Source organism: Pseudorca crassidens, chromosome X, assembly GCF_039906515.1.
Source record: "Pseudorca crassidens isolate mPseCra1 chromosome X, mPseCra1.hap1, whole genome shotgun sequence".
Lineage (NCBI taxonomy): Eukaryota > Metazoa > Chordata > Mammalia > Artiodactyla > Delphinidae > Pseudorca > Pseudorca crassidens.
Genome location: NC_090317.1, coordinates 132253017 through 132275496, shown reverse-complemented (window position 1 = coordinate 132275496; position 22480 = coordinate 132253017).

Below are 22480 nucleotides of genomic sequence, written 5' to 3'. Positions count from 1 at the left end.
TGAGTACCATTTTGAACCTTGGGATTTGAGACCATTTTAGGGTGTTAATTATTTTTAAATTAACAGTTGGTTTGAATACGGGTACTGACACACACTGTCTGCGTCTTTGTGGATACCCCATTGAACCCTCGCTCTGAGTCTTTGTTGGGTATCATTTCCCGGTGTTTTGTAGAAAGAAGCTGATACAGAATCCTTCAGACGCAAGGTTGGCGGAGAGTGGTTTCCTTATCCTGACATAAACGACTTCCATTCTTGAGGCTCAGTGTCTAACCCTTCGGCACCCTGAGGTCTCAGAGTCTAACCCTACAGCACCGTGAGGTCCCTTATGGAAACACAGGAGACTGTGTTCTCAGGACCAGCAGCCAGCCATGCAGGAATTGCCAGTAGAGGGGAGAGTAAAGAGTAAGGTCACGAAAGCGTGAACGTGAAGCAAGTACATGGGGAAATAATATTGCTTGTTCGAGGGGCACCTTTCGAGCTGCAAGTGGTTCTTTCTCTTCTGCCTTTGCTTTTGAACGATCGATCCAAGATGCTCTCTATTTGCAAGAGAGAAGGAGACAATTACCATGCCCGTTGGGAAGCCGGATCTCTAGCCGTCCAGTTTCACAGCACGTTGGTTTTCAGCCTGGACGGTCTGTGTAATACTGCGCATTACAGGAGTCATTTAGGGACTTCCTTTGTGGTCCAGCGGTTGAGACTCCGAGCTCCCAATGCAGGGGGCACGGGTTCAATCCCTGGTCGGGGAACTAAGATCCCGCCTGCTGCATGACACGGGGAGGTGCATTCCAAGAGCTGCTCATGTTGGAGTGGTGGTGTAGGTTGAACTGTCTCCCACACCTAAAAGAGAGACGCTGACATCCTAACCCCTAGTACTTGCGAATGCAACTTTATTTGGCAATAGGGTCTTTGCAGATGTAATCAGGTTAAGCTGACGTTGTTAAAGTTGACAATTCAATATGATTTATAAAAAAGGGGAATTTTAGACATAATGACACATTTGAGACAAAAATGTCATTAGAGCTTAGGTAAATTTTAAGAGTAAATTTTTATGTACCCTTTAACCAGTAGAGCTTTTAGAATGTGCCAAAAGCAAGTGAAATCTTTAAAAAAAAAAAAAAAAAATGGGAAAAGATGCTGATGAATTGGTAATTAAGACTCGGAGTCACATTCCTAAGCAGTTCTCTGTCTCTGTCAGTTTTCATTACAATTAAGTTTTAAAACACATACAAGCCTCCCTTTAATCAGAACGGAGAGAGGGGTGCTCCCTTGATCGGTCACGTGAAGAAAAAAGTTGGCATCATCCCCCGGAAAGGTGGCAAAAGGTGTGAAATCTAAGAGACTGTCTACAGTGCAGTTATTTTCACATTCCCTGCCATTGCATAATTCAGACCCTCTCCATGCTCAATTGGCTATTTTCATCTTTAAAGCAAAGAGGAAAAATATAACCTTTTAAAAGCAAATCTTCAGGTGGGAATGTTGGCGTATTTGCCTGAAAACGCATTCATTTTTGCTCCAGAAGACAATTTGCAGCGGGAAATCATTTCCATCTCAGCCAGGAGGTTGGAAAATAAAACTAGAATTGAAAGTTTTTCACCCGGCGTCCTGGAGGTGGGATGTGGCCGTGGCGGGGAATGTGCTAATATTTTCGCAGCTTTTGTAATCGCGCCCTCATTTGCATGGGATGTGTTTGGGTTTTCTGCCAGGTTGCTCTCTGGCTCGAATCTGAATCAAGGTGGATCTTTGTGCAAATTTAAATTTTGATTTGTGAATCGAGGGCAAACATTTTCCCTAATGGTTTCCAAATTGCTCAAAAGGCTTCAAATATAAATGGTAATCAGTTGATTTCAATCTGAAAGGAGTTTGTGCTCTCCCGAGAGCATTCAGACTTTAACTGACAGGTTACCAGAATCCAACCATTAGGTCTGTTTGTGTTGACTGTAGGAAGGGAAATTCAATTCGGTGGTTCCTTTCTTAAAGGTATCCATTAGCATACGTGTAAATGGCATGTACCTACTGCCTCCGAGTGGGGAAGGATAATTTGCTGTGAAAAAGATTCACCTAACTTCCTGTAGAAATCCCTTCCCTCTGTTTTCTTACAATATCCAACTTACTAATGACTGGCTTGAAGTATGTTGAGAAACATACGCCGTAGTCAAGATTTATGTAAGAATAAAGGAGCTAGTCTTGGTATCTAAAGGAGATATAGCTTTGGGAGTTTTAACTAGCCATGTTCTTTGAACTCAGGTACATTTACCTAGAGGGAAAATAAAGTTTACGTCCACTGCTCAGCTTGCAATGAAGATGCAGTTTAGGGAAGAAGAAAGGACCTTATTCTGAACCTCTAGGCTCTTTGCCCTTGGCAAACTGTGTCACGTCTCTAAGGTTCAGCTTACTTGGTTGTAAAAAGCAGATAAAGTATAGGTATGTGCTTCAGACACTTGCACAGCTGCAGTAATGTTACTGGTTTTGGTTGGTCTTCCAAAATCATTGAGGAATTAGACGGTCGGGATTAGTAAAGGTGTCTTGTGAGAAACGTTCTGTAAACTCACAGCCCAGGAAGATTGCAGTTCAAGTTCAGCTGTGGCTGGGCGGTAAGGCAGGAGAAACCTCCCTCTTAAGTCCTAATTCCAGGAATACATCATCTTGACGTCAGGCACACAGGAGAAGCAGTCTCTCTTTTTTTAAATTGAGACACAGTAGACATATAAACTATGTAAGTTTGAGGTGTACCACCTGTTGGTTTGGTACCTTTTGTATGTTGCAATATGAGTGCCACTGTAGCGTTAGCTAATACCTCTATCGTCACAGAATCACTTCTTTTTTGTGTGGAGAACGATTAAGATCTAATTTCAAGTTTATAATACAGTATTGTTGACTATAACCTCTATGTTATGCATCAGATTTCCAGAACATTGTTCGCTACTAACTGTTCTTTTGACACTGATGAATTTGCCAGTGCGTTTTGGTGCTACCAAATATAGCTTGCAATGCTGGTAGTGCACAGGATTATGGATTCTGTAGACTGAACATGGCTTAGGAAAACTGGGATGGCTAGATAGTGATCACAGGTCACCTGATAAGTTTGGAAAGGTTTGTGCCAAAGGCTGGAAGCCAGCTAGCCACGGGCTAATGTGCACCTGCTTCATGTCTTTTCATGGCTTGAAAGCTCATTTCTTTTTAGCACTGAATAATATCCTATTGTCTGGAAGCACCCTAGTTCATTGATCTATCCACCTACTGAAGGACATCTTGGTTGCTTCCAAATTTTGGCAGTGATGCATAAATCTGCTATCAGTATCCCTGTGCAGAACATATACTGTGTTTTTGACATATTATATCCAGCTTAAACACTGTGTTGATGTCATTTCTTATCCTGTCTTGTACTAAATCCCTACAGGGAATTTTTCTCCTCACATTTCTAATTAAAAAGCAAAAAGAAGGAAATTCCCTGGTGGTCCAGTGGTCAAGACTCCATGCATCAGTGCAGGGGGCATGGGTGCAACCCCTGGTCAGGGAACTAAGATCCCACATGCTGCATGGCATGGCCAAAAAAAAAAAAAGGAAAAGGATTAAAAAAATGGAGGCAATCAAAGACAGGACCAGAAAAAGCTTTGAGGGCAGACAGTGAAAAATGTTTTCATATCCACAGTGCCTAGCACAACGTATGGCGTATTTTTTTTTAATATTTATTTATTCCTTATTTATTTTGGCTCCACCAGATCTTAGTTTGCGGCATGCGTGATCTTTAGTTGCGGCATGAAGGCTTCTTAGTTGTGGCATGCAAACTCTTAGTTGCGGCATGCGGGATCTTTTAGTTGCGACATGCAAACTCTTAGTTGTGGCATGCGAACTCTTAGTTGCGGCATGCGAACTCTTAGTTGCGGCATGCATGCGGGATCTAGTTCCCCGACCAGGAATTGAACTCGGGCCCCCTGTGCTGGGAGCACGGAGTATTACCCTCTGGACCACCAGGGAAGTCCCTGTATGGTGTATTTTAGATGTTTAATATATAGATGTTAAAATATTATATGGCTACATGATATGTGAACCCCAAAATATTAAAAAATTCCACACATTTATAAAGAAGTGGGTAATATCAGAGAATCTATCCAACTTTTGCTTTAAATAGAAAGCTTGCTCATTATGAGGTGAAAAACGAAATATTCAGGAACAGGTCATTCAAGTACGTTAGGATATACCCTTCTGCCATCGACTGCCCATCTTGGGTTTCTAATTCACTGGATTCTTTGCTCCTGGTCATTACAGATACTATAATTTTTCATTAGCCCTTTCATAGAGGTGTATGCATAAATACAGAATTTGGTTTAACTCACGAGAACCCTACAATGAATGACTCAATGCTTTCGGCTTCACAGCTATTCTTGTGTCTTTTGAAACCACGTAACAACCCTGATTGTTGCCTTAGTGCCAAAGACCCATCTGGGTTTTCAATCGAAGTTATGACAAAAGTAACAAGGGCTTCTGATTGTCTAGCACATTTTGTCTAGACCCAACTCATAAAACATTCAACGTGATACAAAAGAGCCGTCCAGTCCTTTTAAACAGATGGCTTTGAGGAAGTTTCCTCAAATACATTGTTTTGTATTCAAAACAATGTATTTGCTGCATTCATCCCCGGGCACATTGACCAAAGCGGGAAGATAGCGTATCTGAATTGACAGGCCAGCCAGGTTTCCCATCACCGCCTTGAGACTGCTTTTGGAAATTGTGTCGTAGTCACGTTGATCATCTCTCTAGAGAGAGGCCTGATGGAACAGAGGGACCTCACACTGAACCCTAAAATAGCAGAGACCTGTCAGTCTAGGGCTTTCCGCCATCAACAACATTATGCAAAAGATGCCTGGGGTGGTAGCAGCACATCCAAAATTAAACGACTAAATGCCAGTGAAAAATGGCTCTCGCACCTCTACCAACCTCAGTGCGTGTCAAAGAAGGAGCCGCTGATCGCTCAGAGCTTCGAAAGCAAAGGGCTCCGTCAAGCCAAGCCACTCTTGGAACGGCAGTTGGGGAGGAAGCCACAGCTGTGCACGCACACACTTCGTAACGAGTCCCACCCCGCCCATCTGCATGTCTCTTCTTCAAGAACGGCCAGGGTGTACTGTGGGTAGAGGGTCTGGAAGGCTGAGCTCTGCAAAGTGGAGGAACCCCCAAGCACAACAGCCAACGTGGAACAGCAAACCTTTCTTTCTGTTCCTGCAGGTGGCACGCACACACACAACTCAAAAGTCTGTGCCCACCGAGAGGATAAAAATGGACGCATAGAGGGGCTTCCCTGGTGGCGCAGTGGTTGAGAGTCCGCCTGCTGATGCAGGGGACACGGGTTCGTGCCGCGGTCTGGGAAGATCCCACATGCCACAGAGCGGCTGGGCCCGTGAGCCATGGCCGCTGAGCCTGCGCGTCCGGAGCCTTGTGCTCCGCAACGGGAGAGGCCACAGCAGTGAGAGGCCCACGTACCGCAAAAAAAAAAAAAAAAAAAAAAAAGGACGCATAGACACGTGTGTCAGACCGCTGCCCCATCTGCCCTGTACATTCCTGCACGGGGAGTTTGTTGGAAATTCCCACCGTCTACCACTTCTCTCCCCTACGAGCACATACCCGTCCTTCAAGACTTGCTAAATTTGTAACCTTCCCAGGGAAGTCTTTTGTAACATTCTCTCCCTCAGAAATGGTTCAATGGCTATCCCAAATCATGGTCCCGCCACTTGGTGTGTCACTTGCATTGGGGACTTTCTGACTGCATTGCTCTGTGACATAGCTCTCCACGCGATGCTGAGGTTGACACATCCCGGGGTCCCCCGTCAGCTCTGATTTCCTCCGTCTTCCGATGGACTGGAGAAGCATCCCTTTTCTCTTGCATCAATCATGGATCAATCCGAACTTCAGATGTGTCCTGGAATGGACTCTGTAAATGGAGAGCTCCCATAGATGCAGGACGTGAGCATTATTATCCTAGAGTCAGGAGCTTTGTGTCTGCCCCTCACAGAACTGGCTGCCTCAGGACCTCTGACATGAGGGCACAATTTTTAAAAATTGTAGTAAAATTCACGTGACATAACATTAACCGTTTGAAGTGCAATTCCGTGGCAGGTGGTCCATTCACACGACGGTGTATAACCATCATCACTATGGAACTCCATAGTATTTTCATCAGCTCAAACGGAAACCCTTTACCCATTAGGCAACCACCCATCTGCTCTCTTTCTCGATGGATTTGTCCATTCTGGACATTTCCTCTAAAGGGAACACTGCGTCTGTTTTAACGTGATAATTCTGCAAAGGGTCGAGGGTGGAAGCTACGCTGCCTACCAGTATAGTCCAGGTGAAACAGATGCATGACAGCTTCCGACCACTGTCGACGGAAATAGAGAAACAACGTAGTGGGATAATTGATCCTAACTCAGCTCTCCGTTTGTATTTCCATCATTTCTGAAGAGTCTGACGATTATTAGATATCTGAATCCCGGGTTGAAGAAATGACACAACCGAATCTTCCTGCTCTAACTTTTCAATTCTCACCTCAGGAGATGCTTGTGTCTTTTTTTTCTTTTTCTTTCTTTCTTTCTTTTTTTCTTCTGTACAACTATCACTGTCATGGATTGATGTCTGCTTCCTTGGGTTTATTTTAAATCATAAGGACTGAGAAAAGACGGACTCTCTAAAGAAGGTCATGGATTTGAAGGAAGGTTGGACTGCCTGTTGTCGCACCGGGTGATTCCGTTGTGCAGTCGTCTCTCGGGTTCTGTTTGGACTTGTCACGTTTGCGCCGAGGGAATGAACCAGTCGGTGGTGTTTCGTATACAAGCACAGAGGACAGAGAAGATTCTTTCTCTTGACGGCAGCAAGGATGGCATGATTTCGCCGATATAATCCTTTGTTTAGGAAGGGATCATCATCTGAAACGTTGAAGTTTCGATGTGGAGAAAACAGTAATGTCGAGAGTCACGAGAGTGTTTCCTTTTTATTTTCATTGAACCAAAACCACCAAGTGTTTGGAGAGGCAGGAAGAAAAGTAATTTAAACAAACAAAAAAAATCAAATCAAGCTTTTAATAAACACTAACCTATGCAGCCCAAAAAACAAACAAAACCAAGCTCAGTTCTTTATTTTCATTACACCAAGTTGTTCTATCCTATAAATGGTCCCATTAATACTCAGTGTAACCTTTTTGTGGTTTTCTTGCTTTAAGGCATGCAAGGGAAAGCAAAGCTCAGGGAAGAAAGAAAAAGGTTTTAAATTTTAACATAAAACAATTAGCGGGTAGAGTTTGACATTGGCGTGGATGGGACAAGATGCAGGTTGCGTTTTAGAGGAAACCACAGTTAGGTTTACAACAGGACCAATTATTTCTTAGCGATGTAAAGACGGTTTCAAACAACGGTCCTCCTATGTCTTTCATAAATGGCTTCCATTGCTTTCCTCTATGTCACTGAGAGGCTAGATGTCTTTCACTTGTTTTAAAACCATGAATAACCTGAGTCTGCACGTGACAGCCGTTTACCAGAAGTCTTGAGGTGTGAATCTGGGTCTGACCGTTGGGTTTGCCAGGCGAGGCTACCTGTTGTAGGAACAGTGTCTGAATCACAGGGGCTTCGTCCAGCAGGAGTTCATGGCTTGCTGACATCACAATCCATCATGGGCGGTGGTGTCCCTTCCAGAGGTCCCTTCAAAGACTGGGCCGGAAAAGGCTTTGCCTGATCAAGCAGGTGGAGGTCACCTGGGCCACTGTATGTTTCCATACAATGGAAAAGGCAGAGGGTGGAGGAGACTAGTGCACACAGCGTGCGGTGGTATGCGTCACTCTTGCCTAAATCCCACGGATGGGAACTAACCTCCTGGAAGCTGGGCTAGGAATTCCAGCGGGGGAGAGGAAGAGGGATGCAGCCAACCTCTGTCACAAGCACACCGTGTGACGGCTCCACATAACACAACACAGTGACCTGCCACATTTTAGGGACATCACCCTAACACAGTGAGATAGGAAAGGAGGCAACTTCATCATATGCCTTGCAGTACACCTTGCTTTATGTCCAGAACTCATTCTCAGTGGCCCCAACTCGAGCCCCGTTCTCCCCATTCTATCAAATATCTCTGCTGAATTGCTCTCTCCCCATATGTAGCACGGCACCCATGGAAGCCTAAATATTAGTATTTCTTGAAGACATAAATACACATCAGTCAGGTCTTACAATTGGATCCTTCTATTATTAAATTCCATGAGTAATTTAAAACAAAATCCAACCCAATCAAAAAATGGGCAGAAGACCTAAGCAGACATTTCTCCAAAGAAGACATACAGATGGCCAACAGGTAGATGAAAAGATGCTCAACATAGCTAATTATTAGAGGAATGCAAATCAGAACTACAAAGAGGTGTCACCTCACACCATTCAGAATGACCATCATCAAAAAGTCTACAAATAATAAATGCTGCAGAGGATGTGGAGAAAAGGGAATTCCCACTATTGCTGGGAATCTAAACTGGTGCAGCCACTATGGAGAACAGTATGGAGGTTCCTTAAAAAACTAAAAATAGAGCTATCATACGATCCAGCAGTTCCACTCCTGGGCATATATCCAGAAAAGATAAAAACTCTAATTCAAAGCGATACATGCACCCCAATGTTCATAGCAGCACTGTTCACAATAGCCAAGACATGGAAGCAACCTCAATGTCCGTCGACAGATGAATGGATAAAGAAGATGTGGTACATATATAAGTGCAATATTACTCAGCCGTAAAAGAACAAAATAATGCCATTTGCAGCAAACATGGATGGACCTCGAGATGATCATACTAAGTGAAGTAAGTCAGACAGAGAAAGACAAATATTGTATGAGATCACTTCTTCTTCTAGGGAATTGAGCGATGACTTATAAACTTTACATGTGTAGCTAATATGAAAAGTCCTAGACGTTTGATATGTGTCTTCCAAAAATAAATGTACTCTTCTCAGAGTTAACAATGTCACAATATAGTTTCCCTCTGACATACTTTGGAATTTTACCTCTGAACAACTGACAGTTATCAGGGGATCCCTTCAGAAGATCCAAATTTAAATGTAATAAAATTTTAACAATAATTTGATCTTTACTGTGACAGTAGCATTCGTTGAATGACACCACCGTCCTCATGGAATATTCCTGATTTTTCTGCCCTCAAATATTATGACAGTCCTTTCAAATCATTATCTTGAACTATCCTTTCAATAACTCTGTCAGATTACATAATACAGGGGAGGGAGGTCTGTACGTAATGTAGCCAATCTGCTCTAGAATTTACACATGAGTTAAAAGGTGGTCCAAGTTAGTAGTTAACATAGATGGGACTATTTGAGGTGAAACATAAGGACAAACTTCTGTTGAGGAGAAAAGATAGTACATTTGGCATGTGTTATAAAAGTATGGGGCGGTTACCCTTTAATCAATGACATAAACTATTTGACAGGTTGTAGTAGCATTTATAGCTGTAGAGACGATGACGCATGTCTTGAAAGCCAAAAGGAAAAGATGTTCAAAACAAAACAGTGATACAAGCCAACGTTCCAAGTGCAAGATTCCAAGGCAATGGTGTACACACATGTGCTAAGTCAGCCACTTTAATTTCCACAAATTGCTGGAGCAGGAAATTGAAATCATTTAATGGTATTTCTGGCAAGTTGAAAATTCCCACTCTGCTTGTGGAGTTTTATATAGACTGGCAGAGAATGAAGCCTTTATCCTTTATAGAGTTCAGAGACAACGGGTTTTACGAAAGAGGGCAACATGAACAGGAGACCTCTAGCAATGCTGGCGCATCTCCAAGTGCAGGATGGAAGTTGGAAACAGGAACTGCTATCATCACAATCCAGGGCAAATCTATCAGCAATGCAAACCAGAGACGTTCCCAAAGGTCTCGAAGTCAGAGGTGGTAGACGTGAAGAAGAAAGCACACATCCCCATTACCAGAAACCTGGAAAGTAATTCCTGCCATTTGGACACTCCAAATCCTCAGGCCAAACAGAATCTCCTTAGTGACCAGCATTAAGGCTCATAAGAGAGCTGTGCACTGAATCAATTCTTGCACAAAAAAGAATGTGGAAAGAGCAGAGAAGCCCACCAACACCTTAGGAGTTCAAAGAAAGAAGTTTCCTCTTCTCTGCCTGCCGTTGATTCAGTATGGCAAAAGGCTTTGTTGCAGTCGATTCCTTAAGGGGGCAGCAAGAATTGTGGGTTGACCAGAAGGAGAGCATATGGGCAACCATTCCTTGAGGCACAAAGAGTAAACCAAGAAATAAAGCAAGAACAAGGAATAAACCAAGAAAGGACCAGAACAAGGCTTGAGGAATCGTCCTTGTGTAACTGACAAAAACAGTGCACAAAATACCCTGGGTGAAAGAGTTTTTAGACAGTGAAAACTTCTGAGAAGAAGCCCGCCAACATCTTAGGAGCTCAAAGAAAAAAGTTCTGAGATTAAATGCTTCTCCCATCCGTGCCTTGTTTTCCCATACGAGCCGCACTAAAGGGGGGATTTCATAGAATTTACTAGACTATTTATCAAATGCCTTGTCTTTCCACTGTGGTTTCTGACTTAACATATTTGAAAATGAGTCAGTTGAATGAAGCCAGGTTTTGGTCTTGTAGCGTTTTCTTCAGAGGTTCTACTTGGGCTGGGATTTGAAACAGTTGAGCATATTTTGTTTTATAATTTCCTTCTTCCAAAAATTGTCTAACTGACTTTCTTGAGCCATAATGTTTTTTTCTTTTCTTTTTTAACCACCAAACGCTCCTTATTGATATTGATAATAATCAATGCCTTATCATGTGGAAAACCTTTGGGAGCATAGCATACATTTCCTAGTATGATGACTGTGGTCATTTCATAATTCCTAATGCAAACTTAAGTCTTTAGTCGACCTAGAATCTGAATACTAGATTTCTGTGTTTTCTCAGCTACAAAATAAATCTCCTCAGTTCTTTTCCATGGCTTTTATTTTTGTGAAAATGATAAAAGAATAAAGTTTTATTGGTTTAAGCTAAAGTGGACATTATTTTCTATGTTAGTATTTGCACAATGTCAATGAAACTGCTTCATCCAACACCCAATTTTACATTTTTAAAATCATTGTACAATAGGGATTACGCATTCCAGAGAAATTTGAAAATTGAGTTCATGGAAATGAAGACCATATTCTGTGTTCTTTTTAACTTTAAGGTATTCCTGAGTATTAAGATAATGATTAGAACATTCGAGATTTTCACATATTATATGATATTCAGTATAAACAACCACATATTCTTTTTATTGGAGTATAGTTGATTTACAATGTCATGTTAGTTTCTGGTGTACAGCATAGTGATTCAATTATACATATATGTACACATATTCTTTTTTCGTATTTTCCATTATGGTTTATTACAAGGTGTTGAATATAGTTCCCTGTGCTCTACAGTAGGACCTAGTTGTTTATCTATTTTATATATAGAAGTGTGTATCTGTTAATCCCAAACTCCTAATTTATCCCTCCCCCCTTCCCCTTTGGTAACCAAAAGTTTCTTTTCTATGTCTGTGAGTCTATTTCTGTATTGTAAATAAGTTCATTTGTATCATTTTTTTTAGATTCCACATTTAAGTGATATCATGTATGTCTTTGTCTGACGTAAATCCCTCAGTATGCCAATCTCTAGGTCCTTCCATGTAGCTGCAAATGGCATTATTTCATTCTTTTTTATGGCTAATACTCCACTGCATATACGTACCACGTCTCCTTTATCCATTCCTCTGTCGATGGACATTTAGGTTGCTTCCATGTCTTGGCTTGAATTCTGACCTTTCTGAAAGTTTCAGCTGAATAGGTTTAGCCTTATTTTCACTCTGTAACGGGAGTCTCACTTTTACTCCATAAAGGACTAACAATGATTATTTTATCCGATTTCCTGCTCCTGCTGTCAAATACATGAAATCAGAAATAAAGTCCGAAGCATCTCATCCCCCCTTACCTCCATCATTTCTGCAAAGCCAAAGCCAACGTGGAGGTACACTGTCATTGTTCCCAAATACAGACTGTGCCTGCCACTGTTCTCTTTGGGTCCTGTTGTCTCTGTGTCTGCCTGGTACCATGCCTTACGGACACTCTCACCTAGAATAAACGTGTTACCTTGAACCTCATTTAATAAGGCTTGATTATATTCTAGAGATCTAACTGGTCTTCTGTTTTCAAACGCGAATGGATTCATGAAAACGCCTACTGTAAATCTCTTCCTCAATTTTTACCCCCAAGTTCGTATTTTTTGTTGTTGTTTCTACTTCTGATGTATTACATTCAGATTCTTCTTTGATGTACTAATCACCTGAATATTTCTCTTTTATTTCAGAAAGCTTTATTGAGAAATAATTTATGTCACAGAATGCAGATTTTCACTGTAAAAATCAGTATTACCCTGTGTGTACAGTGTTACACACAACCCATCAAGATATGAGGGACCAGAAAGGTCCATCATTCCCCTCACCAGAAGAAATCATTGATCAGATTCTATAGTTTTGCCTACTTCATAAAACTGGAATCCACAGTATCTACTCCTTTGTCTCATTTGTCTTAATTTTAGAATTTTTCATATTGCTGTTTATCAGTGGTTCTTTTTTTTTTTTTTTTTTGTGGTACGCGGGCCTCTCACTGTTGTGGCCTCTCTTGTTGCGGAGCACAGGCGCTGGACGCGCAGGCTCAGCGGCCATGGCTCACGGGCCCAGCCGCTCCGCAGCATGTGGGATCTTCCCGGACCAGGGCACGAACCCGTGTCCCCTGCCTCGGCAGGCGGACTCTCAACCACTGCGCGACCAGGGAAGCCCTATCAGTGGTTCTTTCTTATCATTGAATCTGACTGTGTTTTTTTGTTGTTGCTGTTTTGTTTTGTTTTGTTTACTCACCTGTACATAGTTACCTGGCATATTTCTACTTTCCACCTATCATGAATAAATCTATCAATATTCTTGTGTAACACGTTTTGAAGACATGCATCTTTATCTTTCTTGGTTCCATACATATCCACGGGAATTGCTGGTTTATGGAAGTTGTATTTATGTAACTTTTTAAGACACAGGCTGACAGTTTTCCACAGTGTTTGCACCATTTTAAACACATCCTCACCAACATTTGGTGTGGTGATCTCCTTTAAATCTTAGCTATTCTAACGTGCACTAATGACATCTAATTTTGGTTTTATATTGTAGTAGTTCCCTAATCCTAATGACATTGAGGGCATTTTAATATGCTTATCGTTCACTTGTTTAGCTCTTTCTGAGAAGAATATTTAATTTTGCAAAAACGTAATTTGATCATCTTCCTCGTGGTCAGTGCTTACATTTTAAATCATTTTGAGTTGAGTTGTATGCATCCTCAGAGGTGGGGGTTGAAGTTCATTTTTATCCGTATGGATATCGACGGATTTCAGCAACACTCGTTGAAAATATTTTCCTTTCCCACTGCATTTCTTCATCACTTTTGTTTACGAAAAGTCTACACATATGTAAGTCAAATTCTAGACTGTTTTATCCCTTCAATCTGTCTCTCTCTTCTTTGGCTACTATCACATTCCCCCCCCCCCCAATTTTTTAATTGTGGTAAAATACACGTAACATAGAATGTACCGTATATTCATAATATTGTACAACCACCACCAAGCATCCATCTCCTGAACCCTTTTCCTGCTGTAAAACTGCCCATCTGGGCTTCCCTGGTGGCGCAGTGGTTGAGAGTCCGCCTGCCGAGGCAGGGGACGCGGGTTCGTGCCCCGGTCTGGGAGGATCCCACATGCCGCGGAGCGGCCGGGCCCGTGAGCCATGGCCGCTGAGCCTGCGCGTCCGGAGCCTGTGCTCCGCAACGGGAGAGGCCACAGCAGTGAGAGGCCCGCGTACCGCAAAACAAAAACAAAAACTGCCCATCTCTTCCTCCAAACCCTGACAACCAATATTTTACTTTCTGAGTCTATGATTTTGACATTTTAAAGTCCTCATGAGTGGAATCACAGCTTGATATCAGTAGATGCAGAGAAATTCTTGGTCGAGTGCGAATTCTCCACTTTTTCTTCTTTTATTCCAGGCATTATAATACAGAAATTATATCCTTATATATAATATACCTAATAGTAGTAGATAAATAATATTGTTTATTCATGATATAATTAATACTAATATTACTTTAATATTTATAATTGGTATCAATATGATTATGTCTGATGTATATAAATTATTTAATTTCTGTAATATAATGCCTGGAATAGACAAAAGAAAAAAATATGTATTTTTCAGGTACAGGTATCCCATGTTTGTCACCCTTATCCTGAATTAATTCGTCTCTTGATACTGTTGTGAGTGACATTTTACTCCAGTCCACTGATGAGATCTGTAGTCTGTTTCTCCAGTCCAGGGAAACTCATGAAATCTCTGCTCAGCAATTTGGCTTTCCTGAGACCGTTCTGTATTACGGTCCTTTGAGGCTCACACTGAATCGATGCAATGAGCAGTCAGGCCAAGATTGTTAAGGGAATTTGTACTGACTTTTGAGCACAGCCTTCTGTGACCCTCCTTTGTTGCAGATGGGCACCCCTGATTTACAGGGTCATGGGCTTTCTTGAAGGTCAGCCTCTGACTTGCCAACCTGGAGAACGGGTGATCTTCCCCCCCGGTTACTTGTACTGTCACACAGGGAGTGCCCTCAGGTGACCAGTCAGATACGTGCCCACATCTCATCTATTTTTCTCTCTCTTTACATGAGGATGTTGACACCTTGCATTCTTCTGTTTGGTTGCCCTGCTTCAGAAATACAAATTTTTTAATATTTTGATTCATTGTTATTGGCAGAAAGATGAGTCCAATACAAGCCATTTTCCTATCACCATAAACAGAATTCCTTGCCAATAATACTTTAGTTTTAGAAAGTTTACACTTAAAGTCATTATACTGAATTTGGAGGAGAGACAAGAGCTAGATCTGAAAATGCATAAAATTAATCATCCTCATTGAAAAGTTACCGTTAAACTAATTTGGAAAACATCACATTATCTAACTTGACTGTGGCTGTAGCCCCCATTTTGGATATCTAAGTTCTCGGCATTTGAAATGTTTAATAAATTCATTTTGACTTCCTCTTCTTAAGTCTTAATAGTAGGTTAAATAAAAATCGGACACACATACACTTTGAGGTAAATAGCACAGGGGGTGGTTACAGAATGTTTGAATTTCTCCACCTATTTCCGTCTCCCTTTTCAGTCACTACTCCCACCCACCCAGTAGCAGGCAAACAAACGCTGATGCAATTTTTCAAAATATTTTTAAAATGTATTTATTTACTTACTTGGCTGCTCTGGGTCTTCGCTGCGGCATGCGGGATCTTCGTTGCTGTGTGCAGGATCTCTAGTTGCGGCATGCAGACTCTTAGTTGCGGCATGCATGTGGGATCTAGTTCCCCGACCAGGGATAGAACCCGGGCCCCCTGCATTGGGAGCACGCAGTCTTAACCGTTGGACCACCGGAGAAGTCCCCCGATCTAATTTTATCACTCTAGATCAGATTTATGTTTTTCTCGAATTTCATATAAATGGACCACACAACATGTACTCTTGTTTCTGGCTTACTTTGCGCAGCAGAATGTTTTAGAGAGTCTTGGATGAACTTTTGTGGTTCAAGAGTTGTCCTATGATTCTTTAAAGCAAATGAATTTTTTTTGTTGTTTTTAGAGGAATTTTAGGCTTACAGAAAAGTTCAGCGGAAAGTATACAGTCCCTGTACACACGCTGTTCTCCGGACATTTTAACAGCATCTCACATTGGTGGTGTGTGTTTGATACAGTTGATGAACCCACACTGATACACTCATGAAAATACGCAGTTTACATGAGGATTCACACTTCATATTGTACAGTGTTTGGGGTGTCGAAAAACGCTTAATGTCAGGCATCCAGCATTAAAACATCAAACAGAATACCTTTACTGCCTGTAAAAATCCCCTGTGCCTCCCCCCACGCCACCGCCAACCTATTCCTTCCTCCCTAACCCTGTACCTCTCGCAAGCAATGATTTTTTTGTGTTTTTACTCTTTGCTTTTTCCAGCATGGCACAGAGTTGAAATCATATGGTGTGTAGCCTCTTCAGATGGGCTGCTTTCACTTACTAACATGCATTTAAGTTTCCTCCCCGTCTTTTCATGGCTCGATAGCTTATTTCTCTCTCTCTCTCTTTTTTAAATACGTCTTTATTGGAGTATAATTGCTTTACAATGGTGTGTTACTTTCTGCTGTATAACAAAGTGAATCAGTTATACATATACATATATCCCCATATCTCCTCCCTCTTGCATCTCCCTCCCACCCTCCCTATCCCACCCCTCTAGGTGGTCACAAAGCACGAGCTGATCTCCCTGTGCTATGCAGCTGCTTCCCACTAGCTATCTATTTTACGTTTGGTAGTGTATATATGTCCATGCCACTCTCTCACTTTGTCCCAGCTTCCCCTTCCCCCTCCCCATGTCCTCAAGTCAATTCTGTCTATGTCTTTATTCTTGCCTTGTCACTAGGTTCATCAGTATCATTTTTTTTTAGATTCCCTACATATGCGTTAGCATACGGTATTTGTTTTTCTCTTTCTCACTTACTTCACTCTGTGTGACAGACTTTAGGTCCATCCCCCTCACTACAAATAATTTTGTTTCTTTTTATGGCTGAGTAATATTCCATTGTATTCCATTATTAGAGAAATGCAAATCAAAACTACAGTGAGGTATCACCTCACACCGGTCAGAATGGCCATCATCAAAAAATCTAGAAACAATAAATGCTGGAGAGGGTGTGGAGAAAAGGGAACCCTCCTGCACTATTGGTGGGAATGTAAATTGATACAGCCACTGTGGAGAACAGTATGGATGTTCCTTAAAAAACTAAAAACAGAACTACCATACGACCCAGCAATCTCACTGCTGGGCATATACCCTGAGAAAACCATAATTGAAAAAGACACATGCACTCCAATATTCATTGCAGCACTATTTACAATAGCCAGGTCATGGAAGCAACCTTAGTGTCCATCGACAGACGAATGGATAAAGAAGATGTGGCTTATTTCTTTGTATCACTCAGTGTTCCATTGGCTGGATGGACCACAGAGCACTTGTCCATCACCTGTTGAAGGGCATCCTGGTTGCCAATTCCATTTTAAGGCAGGTAAAGCTTTTACTGCATCTCCTCCCTGCTGCTCTGTCTACTTTATTACTTCTTCCTTGGCTGCCTAGAAACATTTCAGGCCCCCAATTTTTCTGTCCTTTCCTAACATATTCATATGTTATAAACATAAGAATCTAAGTTGTAGGACAGGATTAAAAATAATAACGATCTTCCCAATAATAGCTAAAAATCACCTTCCCCAACTGCCCATCCTTCTCTAGGTGGTTGAAAGAGGAGAAATCTTCACTGTTAGAAAGTAATAGAAATATGAGATACTTCTCTCCACCTCAGCTCTAGCTAATGGTTTTAAAAGGGGTTGTTTTGGGAATACTACTCAGCCATAAAAAAGAATGAAATCATGCCATTTGCAGCAACATGGAAGGACCTAGAGGTTATCATACTAAGTGAAATAAGTCAAAGAGAAAGACAAATACCATATGATATCGCTTATATGTGGAATCTAAAATAATGATAGAAATGAACTTACAAAACAGAAATAATAATATCAATGAACTTATTTACAAGACAAAAATATACTCACAGACATAGAAAACAAATTTATGGTTACCAAAGGGGAAAGGTAAATTAAGCATTTGGGATTAGCTGATACACACCACTATATATAAAATAGACATACAACAAGGACCTACTGTAGAACACACAGAACCTTATTAAATATCTTGTCATAACCTATAATGGAAATAATATGAAAAAGTGTGTGTTTGTATGTGTATATATAACTGAATCACTTTGCTGTATACCGGAAACTAACACAACATTGTAAATCAAATATACTTCAGTTTTTTTTTTTTAAAAAGCTTGCTTTTAGTTATCCTAAAAATGAGTGTTTTATTATTGTGAGTCCACTGAGATTCTGGTCCTGAGTACTTTCTGGGTTCATATCAAGAGCCTGCTGCTGGAGCATACTGGAATCTCACTCTAAGAGTGACAATTATCCTTGTCTTTTAAAAAGAAGATATGTTTTGGTGTCCATGTCATTTAACGTGTTAGGGATCATAATCGAGGCCCTGATGGTTCTGCGTGTGCGTCTTCAGTACACTGGTAAAGAGGAAAAAAAAAAGGATGAGAAACAATTGAAGTCACGGTGATTAATTCCGCATGTGTACGGCAATTTTAGAAACGCCTGCTGGGGAAGCAAAGGGAAGCGCTTAGCTCCTGTACTGGGGAAGCGGCTTTCTGAACTGCCCATCTTTGGGGATGGGGGAAGTCTGCAGGCTGGCAATGGAAATGCTTCTGTATTCTCATAAAGTCATACATGAGCTGTCATCATTAGAGCCAGGAAAGGGTTGGCCCATCAAACAGCATCAGTAAGAAAAGAGCATGAGAGCCTGTCCGGACTAATGAAGCTGACAGATGAAAGATGCTCCATCATGGCACTTTACTAGTACACCTGGATTCTCTTCATTAAAAAGGCATTTATCTAATGATCCATTGCAAGCTATTACCAGAAACGGAGAACGGTGTTATTGATGGAAAGAGGATTGAAAGGCATTGAAGAAGGAGTATTTCCTCACTGTAATAAAGCTTGGTAAAGTATTGGCCTTTAAAGCAAAACTGTTGGTTTTGCAGTTTGCACCGGGCTGTCAAGATTAGTTACGGAGGGACTCATTTAGCCAAATTCCCCGCACTCTGCGTGAATGAAGTCAAGACTTTATTTCTTTTATCAAGTAATTTTTATACTTGATAAAAATTCCGTGATTGGGATAGTAGTTCCATGATTGGGATAATGCTGAAAGAAAAGTCCTTGTTATCAGACAAGGCGATAGGATTACTGTGAGAAAATCCATCCCCCATTTGGTACCTTATTCTAGAATATGTCAGTGTGTCTGATTAAAATGACCGGTTGCAGTTGTGAAAATTATCTCACTCTTTTCAACCACCACTGGGAGGGCGGGACAGACTCTGTGCACCAAACTAATTCATAATATTCCTAGTTGTTGGATGATTAAACAGTTCTGGGGAAAATAATTACCAAATGCCCTTGTGGTAACGAGTACACTTAGAAAAATGTACAGAGAAGTTAGAAAATAGGACAAAGGGACAGAATTAGACATCTAAAATTAGGTTACAAACTTTACAATGTATTTTTGTCTGACTATCTGTTGCTTCACTCCTATATACAGGCTACAACATAACATTCTTCCAAGGTATTTAAAACCACACAAGCTTGCTACAGTGTACATGAACATCTAGCAACTGTTAGGTTTGAGTGAGTGTGTTCACTGTATCAGGTCAACATAAGGAATATCTATTTGCATTATGTATACATTGTCTGGAAATTGTATATACCTTTTAGTTTAGCAGTGACAATTCTTCTAGCACCTCTACTGTGATTGTTCATAATATGTATTTAAAACAGAAAGCACTGTGCTCGGTGAAAGAAGCCCGTCATAAAAGACACAATGTGTGTGATTCCGTTTATGTGAAATGCCTTGTAAACATGTGAAAATCTATAGAGACAGAAAGCAGATTGGTGGTTATAATCTGGGACGGAGGGTGGGGAGGGATTGCTAATGGGTAAAAGATGTGCTTCTAGGGTGATGAAAATGTTCTGGGATAGACGGTGGGGGTGTTTGCACAACTCTGAATATACTAAAAAATCACTGCACTGTACACTTTAAAGAGTGTATTTTTGGGGGCTTCCCTGGTGGCGCAGTGGTTGAGAGTCCGCCTGCCGATGCAGGGGACGCGGGTTCGTGCCCCGGTCCGGGAGGATCCCACGTGCCGCAGAGCGGCTGGGCCCGTGAGCCATGGCCGCTGGGCATGCGCATCCGGAGCCTGCGCTCCGCAATGGGAGAGGCCACAGCAGTGAGAGGCCCGCGTACCACAAAAAAAAAAAAAGTGTATTTTTAAAAAATTTTATTTTACTGAGCTACAGTTGATTTACAATGTTGTGTTAATTTCTGCTGTACAGCAAATTGTTATACATAAATATATGCATTTTTTGTATTCTTTTCAACTATGGTTTATCACAGGGTATTGAATAGAGTTCCCAGCGGTCTACAGTAGCACCTTGTTGTTTATCCATTCTCTTTATAATAGTTTGCATCTGCGAATCCCAAACTCCCACTCTATCCCTCCCCCGACCCCTTCCCCCTTGGAAACCACAAGTCTGTTTTCTATATCTGTGAGTCTGTTTCTGTTTTATAGATAAGTACATTTTTGTCATATTTTAGATTCCACATAGAAGTGATAACACGGTATTTCTCTTTCTGTCTGACTTACTTCGCTCAGTATGATCATCTCTAGGTCCATCCATGTTGCTGTACATGGCAGTATTTCATCCTTTTTTATGGCTGAGTAATATTCCATTGTATATATGTACCACATCTTCTTTATCCATTCCTCTGTTGTTGGACATTTGGGTAGCTTCCATGGCTTGGCTATTGTGAATAGTAAGAGTGCATTTCATGATATGTGAATTACATCTCTAAAAAGCTGTTAAAAACGTGACAGGATTTGTAGCTAGTACCAACCCTGGGTACAGTGCCTGCGTGTTTACACAGCTCCATCTCGTCAGGCGGAAACCAACACTAGTGCCTGTATGTTACCGCAAAGCTGTCAAAACCCAACATTCTTGGTTTTGGGTCTGCAAAGTGTGGTCTTTAAAATAAGCAGCATCAGCATTTTGTGCTGGGGGGCAGGGGGGAGGGTCATTGCAGAATCTCAGGTCCTGAATCAGAATCTGCAGTTTAGCAAAATTTCAGAGGGATGGTCTGCACGTTCACACGGATGTGGAGAGAAAGCACTGAGAGGTACCCTGTGTCATCCAGGAATGTTTGGTTGGATTATCTGCTTCTGATCAGAACACACGTCTTTTAGGTTAATGTTTGAGCTAAATGAATGTCCTTGATGGAAACAGAACTGCTTTGTCTTGGGACCCCAGGCCCAGAATTGTTCTGTCAATCGTATGTCGGAGCTGTACTCACGTTGCAGGCAGGGTAGGTGGGTGACACAGTGACCGGATGAGTGACAAAATAAGTCTTAGGAAGCCAACAGTGCCCCTTTGCTATCAAAATGCCATGTGATCCATAGAATGGCGTGTGTAACCACAGGGTCGCTGTTAGAAATATGCATCTTAAAAGACACAATTTCGAGCAAAATATTAAAAGGAGCTACTCCCAATGAATTCCAGTATATGCCTGAAGACACATTATCCAATTTAGAGACTGTAAAAGTACAACCATGAACTTAAGAGTACAATAAGCTTAGGACACGTTAGTGGTTTCTGTCTTCAGTGTGCGTGAATTTGACAAATTTCAGTATTTATGAATCTCCATCTTCGCCCTCCTTCATTCAAAAAGAGTTTTGATCAAAGAAATGGGGTAGGTAAAAATGTTCCGTAAGTCCGACACTACTTCATACTGAACTGATGGTCTCTCCGTGGAAAACACTTCAGTGATATTGTGATCAGTTTGAAAATGTTTCTGCTTCTACTCCTAAATCCAAGCTCAGGCAGTCTTGTTTCTGTATGTGTGATACTTTGCATTAGGAAGTATTGTCTTAAAATTTATTTTTCCTAAGGTTGATTGCCTCATCTTTCATGGTGCTGTCGTGCTGTCTGGCATTTGGCTTTCTTAGCCAGCTGGTGGTTTGGCTTTGCCAAAGAGAAAAACCGGTTAAATGAAACCGTAAAATTTCAGAGCTGCTTTATTTATTCAATAGTTATTAAATCTTAGTGTTGCAAAGATTTAAGAAGGGTGTCACCACCCCTTTTTAAAGCTGGAACAAGTTGCTCAGTGACCTTTGTCACAGCATGAGCTCCAATTCCTTCATTCTGATGTCTTCTTCTGCCACGATGTCATGCGTTTTATACTTACTGTTTGAAGTTGCCAATTGGCTTTATGGGAGAGTTCTTGCATGTATTACCTCTATAAACGCCTTATTATAACTTATCTTTAATTGAAGTATAGTCGATGTACAATATTATATAAGTTTCAGGTAAACAATACAGTGATTCCCGATTTTTAAAGGTTATACTCCATTCGTAGTTAGCGTAAAATATTGGCTGTATTCCCCGTGCTGTGCATTATACCTGCGTAAGTTATTTTACACATAGTCATTTGTATCTCTTAGTCCCCTAAACTTTTTTTTAACAGCACCATTTTACTTATTCCTGAATATAATAAGCCCATATTCATGATGCATCCAAGTACTGAGAAAGCACAAATGCTCTGAACGCTAGATGTGGTTTTTTATAACATGAAGTAACATGTGCGATGGTTTCATTCATTCACTCTGCCAGAAATAGT